At 44.9% G+C, this 13,289-nt stretch overlaps 1 long non-coding RNA gene across 1 annotated transcript in view; it reads left to right on the forward strand.

Moving 5' to 3' along the window:
• The window catches only part of LOC139227059 (uncharacterized), a 28,043-nt gene extending 23,504 nt beyond the window's left edge, over nucleotides 1-4,539 (forward strand). The window contains exon 2 of the long non-coding RNA XR_011587378.1: nucleotides 4,197-4,539. This is a non-coding gene — a long non-coding RNA (uncharacterized lncRNA). The remainder of the gene's footprint in view (nucleotides 1-4,196) is intronic.
• The last annotated feature ends 8,750 nt before the right edge of the window (nucleotides 4,540-13,289 follow it).

A 13,289-nucleotide genomic window follows, 5' to 3' on the forward strand; every position in this document is an offset into this window, starting at 1 on the left:
TAAATCTTTAGAGTCAGGCCCAAGTGTATCATATGTGTCACCTTCGCTCAGTTGCTGACATTTTTGTCTCTGGTCCAGAAGGTCGTGATATGCACTTGAGTTTAAACTCCAGACTGACAATTCAGTGCAGTTCTGAGGGAATGCTGCATTGCGAGATATGCCCTCCTTTGATGAGATGTTAAACAGTGGGGCCTGTTCAAATGGATGTTAAAATACTGCCATTATTGCATACCGCTGCAGTAAAATCAAACTTTGCAGTTGACACTATCAAAATGTTACTATATGCTGCCGATGGCTGTAAATCTAAATTCCTGCTCGGTGAGATGTTAGACGTACAAGTTATGTTCCCAGCTGGGAAATTTTTAATGTTTTAGAAGCCTGACAAGAGTGGGGACAATCTCAAAACAATAAAAAAGCACAGGCCCTGTTTTTTAAGCACAGCTTCACAGTGCCCTGAAGTTATACTTCATGCAGCGTCAAGCTCAATGGATGTGAGATTGCAAAATGGAAATGGCTAGCGCTTATTGAGAGAATCAAGCAGTTCTACTGGTGTCCTAGTCAACATTCTTCTCACAGCTAATACTCATTTCTGCCGTTACTGGCCAGACTACCTGCTACTTTTACTTACATAACGACAATGGCTGCGCTTTAAAACCAATTTATATATTTTATATCGTTTTAAAGCTCCTTGCGACGATTTACTACGTTAACGGCGATATATAAATGCAAGTTGTTGTTTGAGACGTCCGTACATTATAAAGAGTTGTATCAATGCGAGTATTATTATCGAATTGTTCATTTAGTATTTAAACAAGTTTTAAAAAGAGGAACGTGCGTGGTTACCGAGATTTTAAATGCTGTCAAAGTTGGCGCTACCTCGGCGATTTGTTCGAGTTGATATTAGAAACAATACAGAAATATGAAAAGCTTCAACATAGGAACGGTTGTTTGCATTATTGCCGTGGATCACTCCGTTTACTGGAGGCCCACACGTCCAGCCCAGACCCGCCAGCACAGAGGCAACTGAAGCCATTCATTTCCAGAAGTGTGGTGTAGATTAATAGGTAGTCTTAAAGGTGATCGACGCGTGTTTTTGCTAAAGGAATAATTATCGCTAGTACACGCCGATCTTCTGAAACAGGTCGTGAAACCGAGTAGCTTTTAAAGTCTTATTTAAATATATTTAGCAAAAGCGTCTCCTCGCACATACTACTCTCGTATACTGCGAATTCCAATGAATTTTTCATTGAAATAAATCTGGGTGTATTCTGGTTCCACACACTCTCTAAATCAATGGTTTTGTTTTAATTGTCTGTTACTTCACAATTATAACAATTTAAAGTAATTAATTGTATTTTATGTGCATGAGGCACACAAATAATTCTAAATAAAGGCTGATACAGAATGTGCTTCTCGAACTCTATAATATTGTATTATATACCTTGATACATTAAACCAGTGCACGCTACTTTTAAACTGGCGGAATAAAATGGTCTGTACAACTAAAGATTGGCAGCTTTGTGCACCGCGATCCTTTCACAGTTGAAGACTTCCCTCTGGAGATCACCTCCGTGTTAAAATCTACCACAACATGAGTACAGGGCATGTACCGGAATGTTGTGGTTACTCCATATCACCGTAGGTTTTTATTATCATTGCCATGTACGGTTTTCGATTGCACATCAGCCTGACCGCACAACTGTAGGCTGATTTTAAAATTGGGGATACAAATGCCGGAAAAAGGGTGCAGCAAGTATCGAATTGTTGTGATAAACCGCAGATATTGAAAGGTAACGAGGTCAAGTTATGTTCACAGTCTGTCGAGGAGAAATACAAGGGACAGTATAAGGCAAGGGACTGGACGATGTCTGAACGACCTTGTCCCACACAGAAAGCTGGCAGACCATTATAAAACCAACGGCGCCGTCTTTCCAAACCTCTCACATCCTCTGCTAAAAACACCGCGCCAACCGCTTGGGTTTGGTTTCGATTGACCATTTTTTTCCCTCATTTGTAATTTGACAAGCTCTCCCCCTCTCCCCAAACACCGAGAGGCTGTCAGCAATTCCATTCCACTTGACTGCGTGAGATGTTGGAGATTTAAGCAGCAGCGATTTTACAAACTCTAATCCCTAAACTGGTTTTAGGGGAGCTAAATGAATAAGTGATAGGATTTATTAATTATTTTTTTTCTTGTGTGTGCGGTAAATATCTGAGTAGTTTGGCCGGATTGGCTGTGGGTGTAGTTTTGGGATGGTAAAATGTCCCCTGCGTGAGTCAGTATTGTGAAAGAACACCTGACACCCCGACTCTTATTTCTGCTTTTCAAAAGGGTTTATTCAAGCAAATAATGGGATCGCGGCACAAAACGTTTCAGAGCAGGAGGCAATGTTAAACTTCACCACATGAACTCCGTTTCCAGGGCTATTAAGCTTTTAATTGGAAAATAGCGGACGGGAGTTTCAAGGTGACTATAATGGGCTAGGTGCAAATTCAGATGTGAATTGTGCACATCCATCGCCAGTGACGCGAGAGGGGGGAATAAACAGTGCAATGCTGTTCAATGAGGAGATGCTGTAGTTATTTTGATAGTATGTGATGCGAAAATAGAACAGTATGCTGCACTCTGAGTGGATATTTCGATAGCTTGCAATCTGCAACAAAATACTAATGAGCGAATCCGATTTTCTGAAACGGTGCAAAGATTTGGACAATTTGAAAGATCATTTCAACGGTTGCATAAGGATGCTGTGTGATGTTCCGCATCTCACTCGTGTATTCTAGAGTGACAGTGTGCAGTTAGATGTCTTCTATGACACACATTGAAAAACAGTCTATTAGTATGTCAACAATAAATTGCATGCATTAAACAACCCAGTGGTGTAATAAACAGATCTGGCCTGTGCAAATGCTGCAGAATTTGAAATATGTGAATTAACACAAGCGACACATTATTCAATAAGGTAATTAAGTGCAGTCTCTGGAGCATTGGGCCGCTGCAATATGGGTTACAATCTGTGCATGTCCCTATTAATTATAATAGTTCTGAGAAATTGATGTACTTTTTACACGACCAAAACCAGTGGCACGAGGAGTGGACGAATTGTACAGTGAAATTAGACATTGTCCCGACAACACAGATCCTATTTTGTCATTTGTTAGATGATAACATTCAATGAAAAGTTGAGATCGTGAGTTATTCAGGGTCGAGTGATTGATCCCCTATTCCCGTTTTTAATTGTCTGAATTATGTTGTGTCAAGAGTTAAGGTGCAGTTAATTTGTCATTTAGCTGAACGATTACGTCTTGTGCAGTTAAAAACACAATAACGTCACTTTAAAAACTCGCTTTCAAACTCATCATTCAGTAAAAGGTAATCGTTTCAGCCCTTTTGAATCTCGCAAGTTTTATTAAATGATACGATGTACTAAAGACAAGAGTAGATTCCATACTATTTATTTTAAAGTTTTACACTGAATTGTATAGGATTATACTGGCTGTACACATAATCTGCTTTTGATGAAAATGTATTATCTGACATTTGGAAACGAGTGTTCGGAGCGTGTTTTTATCCCTGCAAGGTAGATTAAGACGTTAGGAAACAAGTTTTGAAACAGTTTGAAGCGTCAGCTTGGTCGGGTAATCTGGCGATAAAACACATTTACCAGCGCTTATTGCCTGGGGAAATGAGGCTCCGGGAGACGCGTCAAAATTAGATGTAATTAAAAATAAAAAGTGCTCATTAATTGCTTGTTCTTAGTTCCCCAGGCCACGTACCAAAATGTGTAAAAGTGCGGTGCGCTGAACATGCAGCGTTAGTTTTTATAACTTAATGCGCGCAAGATTGAAAAGTGAGCAGAGAATGTTTTAAAATGAAGAGGTGAGACATTGAATGAAATAAACTCACTGTCCTTCATAGACAATCTAAATCAGTTACACGCAGAGCAAAATCCCTGCAAATGTGTTAACTGGGTGCTCATAATAGTCACTGCCCTTTAATCATCGTGTGAAATGTCTTGATACTTCAGCGTGATAAGGCACTAATCAAGTATTATTATGTAAGACACTATGGATTTCTATTATAAAGTACAAGAGATAAAATCAAGCCAATTGTTAAATTATTCAGAACCGAAATCTTGAACATACTCCATTGTTATTCATAATATTCATTATTCTGCCATTTTTTTCTATTCTAGTTTACCATTGACATTCAGCTCGTCCTTCAGTGCGCTCACCCACCTTTGTGAGCCACACCAGTCAGGAAAATCTTTCCTTGATTTGGGGTCTTCTATCAAGTGCATTTCTGGATTATAACGCCCTCGCATGTGTATTAATTAAATACATTTAACTGATGCAGAATTTGCTGAATCTGACACTTATTTTCTACTAACATGGCTGGAGTCCGTTGTTTGGTTCTTGAGATAAAGTTGGATTTTTTAAATGTCTTCAAAAAGTATTTGTCAAAGACTGTGATGTGACCATGTAGAGAAAATGTTGCTTCAACACTTGTGTTTCACAGTAAAACTGAGGTATATTATTTCCCTCCTTGTGACAAAAGCAATGTTTATTTAAATCATGGCACAAGTAAGTATAACACCAGAGTGGGAAACCTCATTTATTATCTTAATCCTGATTGTAGAAAATCCCATATCCATGAGGCGAATCTGCCAGAGAACGCATTATTTGTGTAAGTCTTTGCTTTGGTTGTGTCAGCAACAGATAGCTAGAGAAAAATTATAATACTTTTAACAATATGGATTTATGTCACTTTTATACTGGCTGCAGCCTCGGCCCTACTTACACAACAGTGTGAGCAGGGGTAAAAACAGAAAATGCTGGAAATCTCAGCAGGGTTAGGCAGCATCTGTGGAGAGAAACAGAGTTAACGTTTCCGGTCTGTGAACAGAACGGGAAAAGTTCGAGATGTAACAGATTCTTCAGGAAGTGCAGGAGCAGTGAAAGGGGGAGGGGAGGAAAGAATAAAAGGGACCGTCCGAGAGAGGGTGGAAGGCAAAAGAGATTTAAGAGATAAAAGGGATGATGGGCAAAAATGAGATTGTAAATGTTGTGTAAAGCATGCACTCCCATGTTCCGCCACCAGGGAATGTATCCCCTGAAATCCCAAGGGATCCCAGCATCCCTTGGGAGCACTGTATAAGCCAGCCCCTAAGGCCTGTTACTCACTCTGGAGTGTCTTAATAAAGACTGAGGTCACTGTTACTTTAACCTCCCTGTGTGCAGTCTCATCTGTGTTAGGAACACAACAACTGGCGACGAGTACACGAATCCAACACAAAAATGCAGCAAACTGTGGGCATCCTGGAGAAGTTCTCGGAGGGTGAGGACTGGGAAGCCTATGTTGAACGGTTAGACCAGTACTTTGTAGCCAATGAGCTGGATGGAGAAGGAAGTGCTGCAAAAAGGAGAGCGGTCCTCCTCACGGTCTGCGGAGCACCGACCAACAGCCTCATGAAGAATCTTTTGGCTCCAGTGAAACCCACAGATAAGTCGTATGAGGAGCTGTGTGCACTGGTTCAGGAGAATCTTAACCCGAGGGAGAGCGTGCTGATGGCGATGTATCGGTTCTCTACGTACCAGGCTGTGTCGCCGAGTTAAGGCGACTTGCAGGAGAATGTGAGTTTGATGGCTACCTGGAGCAAATGCTCAGAGACTTTTTTGTACTGGGCATTGGCCACGAGACCATCCTACAAAAACTTTTGACTGTATAGATACCAATCCTCAGCAAGGCCATTGCGATAGCACAGGCATTTATGTCCACCAGTGATAACACCAAACAAATCTCTCAGCACACAAGTGCTAGCAATGTTCATAAATTAACTGGAACTGTGTTTGCGAGCCAAAATGTACAGGGCAGAAACCACGAGTCTGCAACTGCCAGCAGGCCTCAGGTAACCCAGATGAGTCCGCAACAAAGGATGAATGCAAGGCAATTCACACCTTGTTGGCGTTGTGGAGGCTTCCATTCAGCCTATTCATGCCGCTTCAAAGGGTATGTTTGCAAGAGCTGTGGAGCAATGGGACACCTCCAACAAGCTTGCAGACGAGCTGTAAGCTCTCAAAACCTGCTAATCACCACGTGGCAGAGGAAGATGGGTCCATGGTGGATCAAAGCAATTTCGAGCCTCAGAGAGAGGAGGCAGATGCTGAAGTACACGGGGTGCACATATTTTCAACGAAATGTCCACCTATAATGCTAAACCGTAAAACTGAATGGCTTACCCGTAGCCATGGAACCGGACACTGGCCAATCCATCATGAGTAAAAAGATGTTTGAGAGACTGTGGTGCAACAAGGCACTCAGACCAGCCCTGAGCCCCATCCACACGAAACTGAGAACGTACACCAAAGAGCTTATCGCTGTCCTGGGCAGCGCCATGGTCAAGGTCACCTACGAGGGAACGGTGCATGAACTGCCACTTTGGATTGTCCCGGACGATGGCCCCACACTGCTTGGAAGGAGCTGGCTGGGCAAAATCCGCTGGAACTGGGATGACATCCGAGCGCTATCACATGTCGATGAGACCTCATGTACCCAGGTTCTTAACAAATTTCCTTCTCTTTATGAGCCAGGCATTGGAAAGTTTTCTGGGGTGAAGGTGCGGATCCACTTGGTCCCAGAGGCACGACCCATTCACCACAAGGCGCGAGCGGTGCCTCACATGATGAGGGAGAGAGTGGAAATCGAGCTGGACAGGCTGCAACATTTCCCCAGTGGAATTCAGCGAGTGGGCCAGCCCGATTGTTCCAGTACTCAAAAGTGATGGCACGGTCAGGACTTGCGGCGATTATAAAGTAACTATTAATCGTTTTTCGCTACAGGACCAACATCCGCTACCTAAGGCAGTCGACCTATTTGCGACGCTAGCAGGAGGCAAGATGTTCACCAAGCTCGACCTGACTTCGGCCTACATGATGCAGGAGCTGGAGGAGTCTTCGAAGGACCTCACCTGCATCAACACGTTTTTCAGGATGACATATTGGTCGGGACACCATCGAGCACCTACAAAACCTGGAGGAGATCCTCCAGCAACTGGATCGCATAGGGCTGCGGCTGAAGAGGTCGAAATGCATCTTCATGGCAACAGAAGTGGAGTTTTTGGGGAGAAAGATCGTGGCGGATGACATTCGGCCCACAGACGCCAAGACAGAGGCTATCAGGAACGCGCCCAGGCCACAGAACGTCATGGAGCTGCGGTCGTTCCTGGGACTCCTCAACTATTTTGGTAACTTCCTACTGGGTTTAAGCACCCTCTTAGAGCCCCTACATGTGTTATTGCGTAAAGGTGAGAACTGGGTATGGGAAAAAAAACAAGTAATTGCTTTTGAGAAAGCCAGAAACATTTTATGCTCCAACAAACTGCTTGTATTGTATAACCCGTGTAAAAGACTCGTGCTAGCATGTGATGCATCGTCGTACGGAGTCGGGTGTGTATTACAACAAGCTAACGTTGCGGGGAAGTTGCAACCTGTCGCCTATGCTTTCAGGAGCTTGTCTAAGGCCGAGAGGGCCTACAGCATGATTGAGAAAGAGGCATTAGCGTGTGTGTTCGGGGTAAAGAAAATGCATCAGTACCTGTTTGGCCTCAAATTTGAGCTGGAAACCGATCACAAGTCCCTCATATCCCTGTTCACTGAAAACAAGGGGATAAATACTAATGCCTCAGCCCGCATACAAAGGTGGGCACTCGCGCTATTAGCTTATAACTATACCATCTGCCACAGGCCAGGCACCGAGAACTGTGCGGATGCTCTCAGTTGGCTACTATTGCCCACCACGGGGGTGGAAATGGCACAGCCTGCAAACTTGTTGATGGTGGCGCAGCCCGTAGACTTGTTGATGGTCATGGAAGTGTTTGAAAATGATAAATCACCTGTCACGGCCCGCCAGATTAGGACTTAGACCAGCCAAGATCCTCTGCTGTCCCTAGTAAAAAACTGTGTACTGCATGGGAGCTGGGCCTGCATCCCCGTTGAAATGCAAGAGCTAATCAAGCCGGTCCAGCGGCGAAAGGATGAGCTGTCCATTCAGGCAAACTGCCTGTTGTGGGGTAACCGCGTAGTACAACCCAAAAAGGGCAGGGAGTCGTTCATCTCGGATCTCCACAGCACACACCCGGGTATAGTAATGATGAAAGCGATAGCCAGATCCCACGTGTGGTGGCCCGGTATCGACTCTGACTTAGACTCCTGTGTACGGCAATGCAGCGTGTGTGCTCAGTTGAGCAATGCGCCCAGAGAGGCACCACTAAGTTTGTGGTCCTGACCCTCCAGACCATGGTCGAGAATCCATGTCGACTATGCGGGCCCGTTTCTCGGTGAAATGTTCCTGGTGATGGTGGATGCTTTTTCAAAATGGATTGAATGTGAAATAATGTCGGGAAGCACCACCACCGCCACTATTGAAAGCCTGAAGGCCATGTTTGCCACCCACGGCCTGCCTGATATTCTGCTCAATGATAACGGGCCATGTTTCACCAGTGCCGAATTTAAAGAATTCATGACCTGCAATGGGATCAAACATGTCACCTCGGCCCCGTTTAAACCAGCCTCCAATGGGCAGGCAGAGCGGGCAGTACAAACAATCAAAGAGCCTCAAACGAGTCACAGAAGGCTCACTCCAAGCTCGCCTGTCCCGTGTACTGCTCAGCTACCACACGAGACCCCACTCACTTACAGGGGTGCCCCCGGCTGAGCTACTCATGAAAAGGACACGCTGGTTCACCCCAACCTGCATGATCAGGTAGAGAGCAGGCGGCAGCAACAAAATGTAAACGATGGTCGCGCCCCTGTGTCACGGGAAATTGACCTGAATGACCCTGTGTATGTGCTAAACTATGGACATGGTCCCAAGTGGATCGCAGGTATGGTGATAGCTAAAGAAGGGAGTAGGTGTTTGTAGTCAAACTAGACAATGGAAAAATTTGCAGAAAGCACCTGGACCAAATGAGGCTGCGGTTCATAGACTGCCCTGAACAAACCACAGCAGACGCCACCTTTTTCGAGCCCACAACACACATCCAAAGGATCAACGACACCACGCCGGACCAGGAAATCGAACCCATCACGCCCAGCAGCCCAGCAAGGTCAGGCTCACCTAGCAGCCCTGCAGGGTCAACAACACGCCAGCCCAGCGAGGGCACAGCCAACACACCAGAACAGACATTTGTACCGAGGTGGTCCACCAGGGAAAGAAAGGCTCCCGACCGCCTCACCTTGTAAATAGTTTAGACTTTGACTTTGTGGGGGGGCAGCGGAGTGATGTTATGAATCTGTAAAGCATGCACTCCCATGTTCTGCCACCAGGGAGCGCATCCCCTGAAGTCCCAAGGGATCCAAGCATCCCTTGGGAGCACTGTATATAAGCCAGCCCCTAAGGTCTGTTGCTCACTCTGGAGTGTCTTAATAAGACTTAGGTCACTGTTACTTTAACCTCCCTGTGTGCAGTCTCATCTGTGTTAGGAACACAACAGTAATGGCCCAAGATAAGAAACAAAGATGAGTCTCAATGGGGTGTGAATGGCGGAATCATCACCAGTTGCCATGGGAAAGAGAAAAAAGGGGTGAGTTTGTAAAAAAAGAGTAAAAAATATGGGCTGAGGTTATGGTCTGTAATTGTTGAACTCGATGTTGAGTCCAGAAGGCTGTTAAGTGCCTAAACAAAAGATGAGGTGCAGTTCCTCGAGCTTGCGTTGAGCTTGATTGGAACAGTGTAGGAGGCCGAGGATGGAGAGTGGGACTGGGGCGGAGAATTAAAGTGACAGGTGACCGGAAGCCCGGAGGTGTTCTGCAAAGCGGTCAGTCAATCTGTGTTTGGTCTCCCCAATGTAGAGGAGACCATTTCGTGAGCAGCGAATACAGTATATTAAATTGAAAGAACAAGTAAATCGCTTAAATCGCCACTCACTCATAAGTCCACTGACTCCCACAGCTACTTGGACTACACTTCCTCCCACCCCACATTCTGTAAAGACTCCATTCCATTCTCCCAGTTTCTCCATCTCCATCACATCTATTCTGACGAAGCCACCTTTCGCACTAGTGCCTCTCACGTCTTCCTTTTTCCTCAACCGATTCCCCTCGACCGTGATTAACATGGCCCTCGACCGTGTCAGTTCTATTCCCCTCCCTCCCAGAACCACAACAGGGTTCCCCTTGTCTTCACCCCACCAGACTCCACGTTCAACGGATCATCCTCCGCTATTTCCGTCACTTCCAGTCTTATTTCACCACCAATCACATCTTCCCCTCCCCTCTCAGCATTCCAAAGGGAGCGCTTCCTCAGCGACACCCTGGTCCACTCCGCAATCACCCCCAGCCCCCCCCTCCCCACGGCAACCTGCCCTTTTACCTCCTCCCTTCCCACTATCCAGGGCCCCAAATACTCCTTCCAGATGAAACAGCGATTTACTTGTACTTCTTTCAATTTAGCATACTGTATTCGCTGCTCACGATGCGATCTCTACATTGGGGAGACCAAGCGCAGATTGGGTGACCGCTTTGCAGAATACCTTGGTTCAGTCTGTAAGCCTGACCCCGAGCTTCCGGTCGCCTGTCACTTTAATTCTCTGCTTCGCTCCCACTCTGACCTCTCTGTCCTCAGCCTCCTACACTGTTCCAATGAAGCTCAATGCAAGCTCGAGGAACATCTTTCGTTTAGGCACTTTACAGCCTTCTGGACTCAACATCGAGTTCAACAATTTCAGACCATATTTTTTGCCCATATTTTCTCCTTTCCCCCCTTTAACTTTTACAACCTTTTTGATTTCTCTTTCCCATGGCAGCTGGTGATGATGCTGCCATTCACACCCCATCTAGACTCATCTTTTGTTTCATAACTTGTGCCATTACCATCTCATTTTTGACCAATCCTTTTCTCTTAAATCTCTTTTGCCTTCCGCCCTATCAGACCGTCCCTTTTGTTCTTTCCTCCCCTCCCCCTTTCACTGCCTCTGCACTTCCTTAAGAATCTGTTACATCGCAAACTTTTCCAGTTCTGATGGTCACCCGAAACGTTAACCGTTTCTCTCCACAGATGCTGCCTGACCTGCTGAGATTTCCAACATTTTCTGTTTTTATTTCAGATTCCAGCATCCGCAGTATTTTGCTTGTGTATTAGTGTGAGCAGGGGATCGTGTTTTCACTGTGGCAGATCTTCCGCTGTGTGGATGGGGCATAACTTACCATCCTGATTGCTGAAGTGACCTTTAGTTGCCGCAGTATGCTTTTAACTTTCAAACAGATTTTGGTGGGGTTTCATACTGTAACTGATGCTCGATATCTTTTCCATTATATATATTTGCCTATTTTATACAGCACACTGGGTAGTGGGTTGGTGGTCAAGAAGACACCGCACCAATGGTAAAAACCTAAAATAAAAGTAGAACTAGGCTATTTGATATAAGCGATTAATGCTATGTCAAACTACAAGAATATGGTTTAGTTATTTTTGTCACTATTAGTGCTGCAGGTCATTATTTGCCATAAACAGTGAATATATTGTCGTGGTATGCAATGCATGTTCAACCTGAAAATTCAGGAATCGTTGAGTATTTGGTAAAGAGAAATTAAGCATGTATTCTAATTGGTGTACATGTATCAAGCATTTACCAGATGTTCAGTTCCATTTTATTTTTGGAATGAAGGAAAGATTACTCGCCAAAACTGCATAGGCCTCAATCTATCAATTCAGTTCGCCACAATGGGTCATGATCCAAAATCAACAGTTCCCATAGTGAAACATTTTCAGCACACTTGTCCTATTGATGAGGCATTGTAATGTAACTCCAAGTAGGCTGAAAAAGTGCCCAGGTGATTTCTTTGATACAAGACTACCTTTTCACCTAGGTCTCAACACATCCCTCCAGATCTACACTACAACATTAGCATCATTAAACAGTATCCGCACCTTAGAGCTTATTGACCTGGAATTTGTGGTCCTGATGACGGCGAGACGGCGGCGTTCACCAACATTTCGCCTTTGAAACTGGATTTAGTGCATGCGGAGCCTAATGCGGAAATCCAGAAGTTGCAGCCTGTCATTCACTGCTCCTCCACAGGCCTCAGAGCCGACAAGAAGTGAAACCTCTCAGATCAGGAAAATTGATGAAAACTTTGGCTCTTCCACAGTAATACCGCTGTTAAATTCCCCCCAAAGGGATTAGGTTTAACTGGGGGGTTAACAGCATATTGACTGCTAAACAAAGGTTATGGCCCTAGTTTTAATTTTGTAGTGTCAAATTTATCCATTTTAATAAAATTACTTTTTAAGAAACTTTAAAAACGTTTTAAAGTTTGTCCATCTTTATTTCAGCTTTGCCTTTTCCTCATGTGAGAGCTCCAATCTTTGTTTTGCTCTTTAACGTTTTAAAAGTTAGAATTTTATGAGCTTACCCATTTCCTGCTTCACTGTCTGTGAGAATTCTGCATTTTGATTAGCTGCTTAGACAGCTTGTTGATATCACAGCAGCTCTTCACTGGGAATCCCCATTAACTTCCGTTGATTTCAATTACTCGTTGGAAAACCAAAAATTCTCGTCAGAGATCGTGAGAACTTTGTGCAAAGCTTACTTTGAGGCCAGCTGACCACAAATTATAGCAGCTCAGCGGCTGACATCTACATCTTGTACCTGCCTACAGTCTGCCTTTGCACTGGGCACTGCCTTTGTTATCTACCACTAGTTATTTTGAGAGGTGGTGGATCGATTTTTTTTAACAACTGAGCAGTTTGCAAGACTATATCTGAGGGCATTTAAGCGTCAGCCATATAAGCCCTGATTTTAAGTCGGTGGGAATCGTGCGGGTGGGTACTAAGGCAGATCATCCTGACCTTGGTAGCATGATGCCTGGGCTGGGAGCACAATGTCAAGCAGCTGGGGCCGAAGGAATGGTCCCTGGCACTCAGGTCATTTGTGGGAAGTCTTGTGTCAGGCATGCGAACAATGTGGCCTGTCCAATGGAGCTGGTCGAGTGTGGTCAGTGCATCGATGCTGGGGATGTTGGCCTGATTGAGGACGCTAATGTTGGTGCGTCTGTCCTCCCAGGAGATTTGTAGGATCTTGCGGAGACATCGTTGGTGGTATTTCTCCAGCAATTTGAGGTGTCTACTATATATGGTCCATGTCTCTGAGTCATACAAGAGGGTGGGTATCACTACAGCCCTGTAGACCATGAGCTTAGTGGCAGATTTGAGGGCCTAATCTTCGAACACTCTCTTCCTCAAGTGGCCAAAGGCTGCGCTGGCGCACTGGAGGCGGTGTTGAACCTCGTCG

The sequence above is a fragment of the Pristiophorus japonicus genome, chromosome 1, assembly GCF_044704955.1.
Source record: "Pristiophorus japonicus isolate sPriJap1 chromosome 1, sPriJap1.hap1, whole genome shotgun sequence".
NCBI classification, from domain to species: domain Eukaryota; kingdom Metazoa; phylum Chordata; class Chondrichthyes; family Pristiophoridae; genus Pristiophorus; species Pristiophorus japonicus.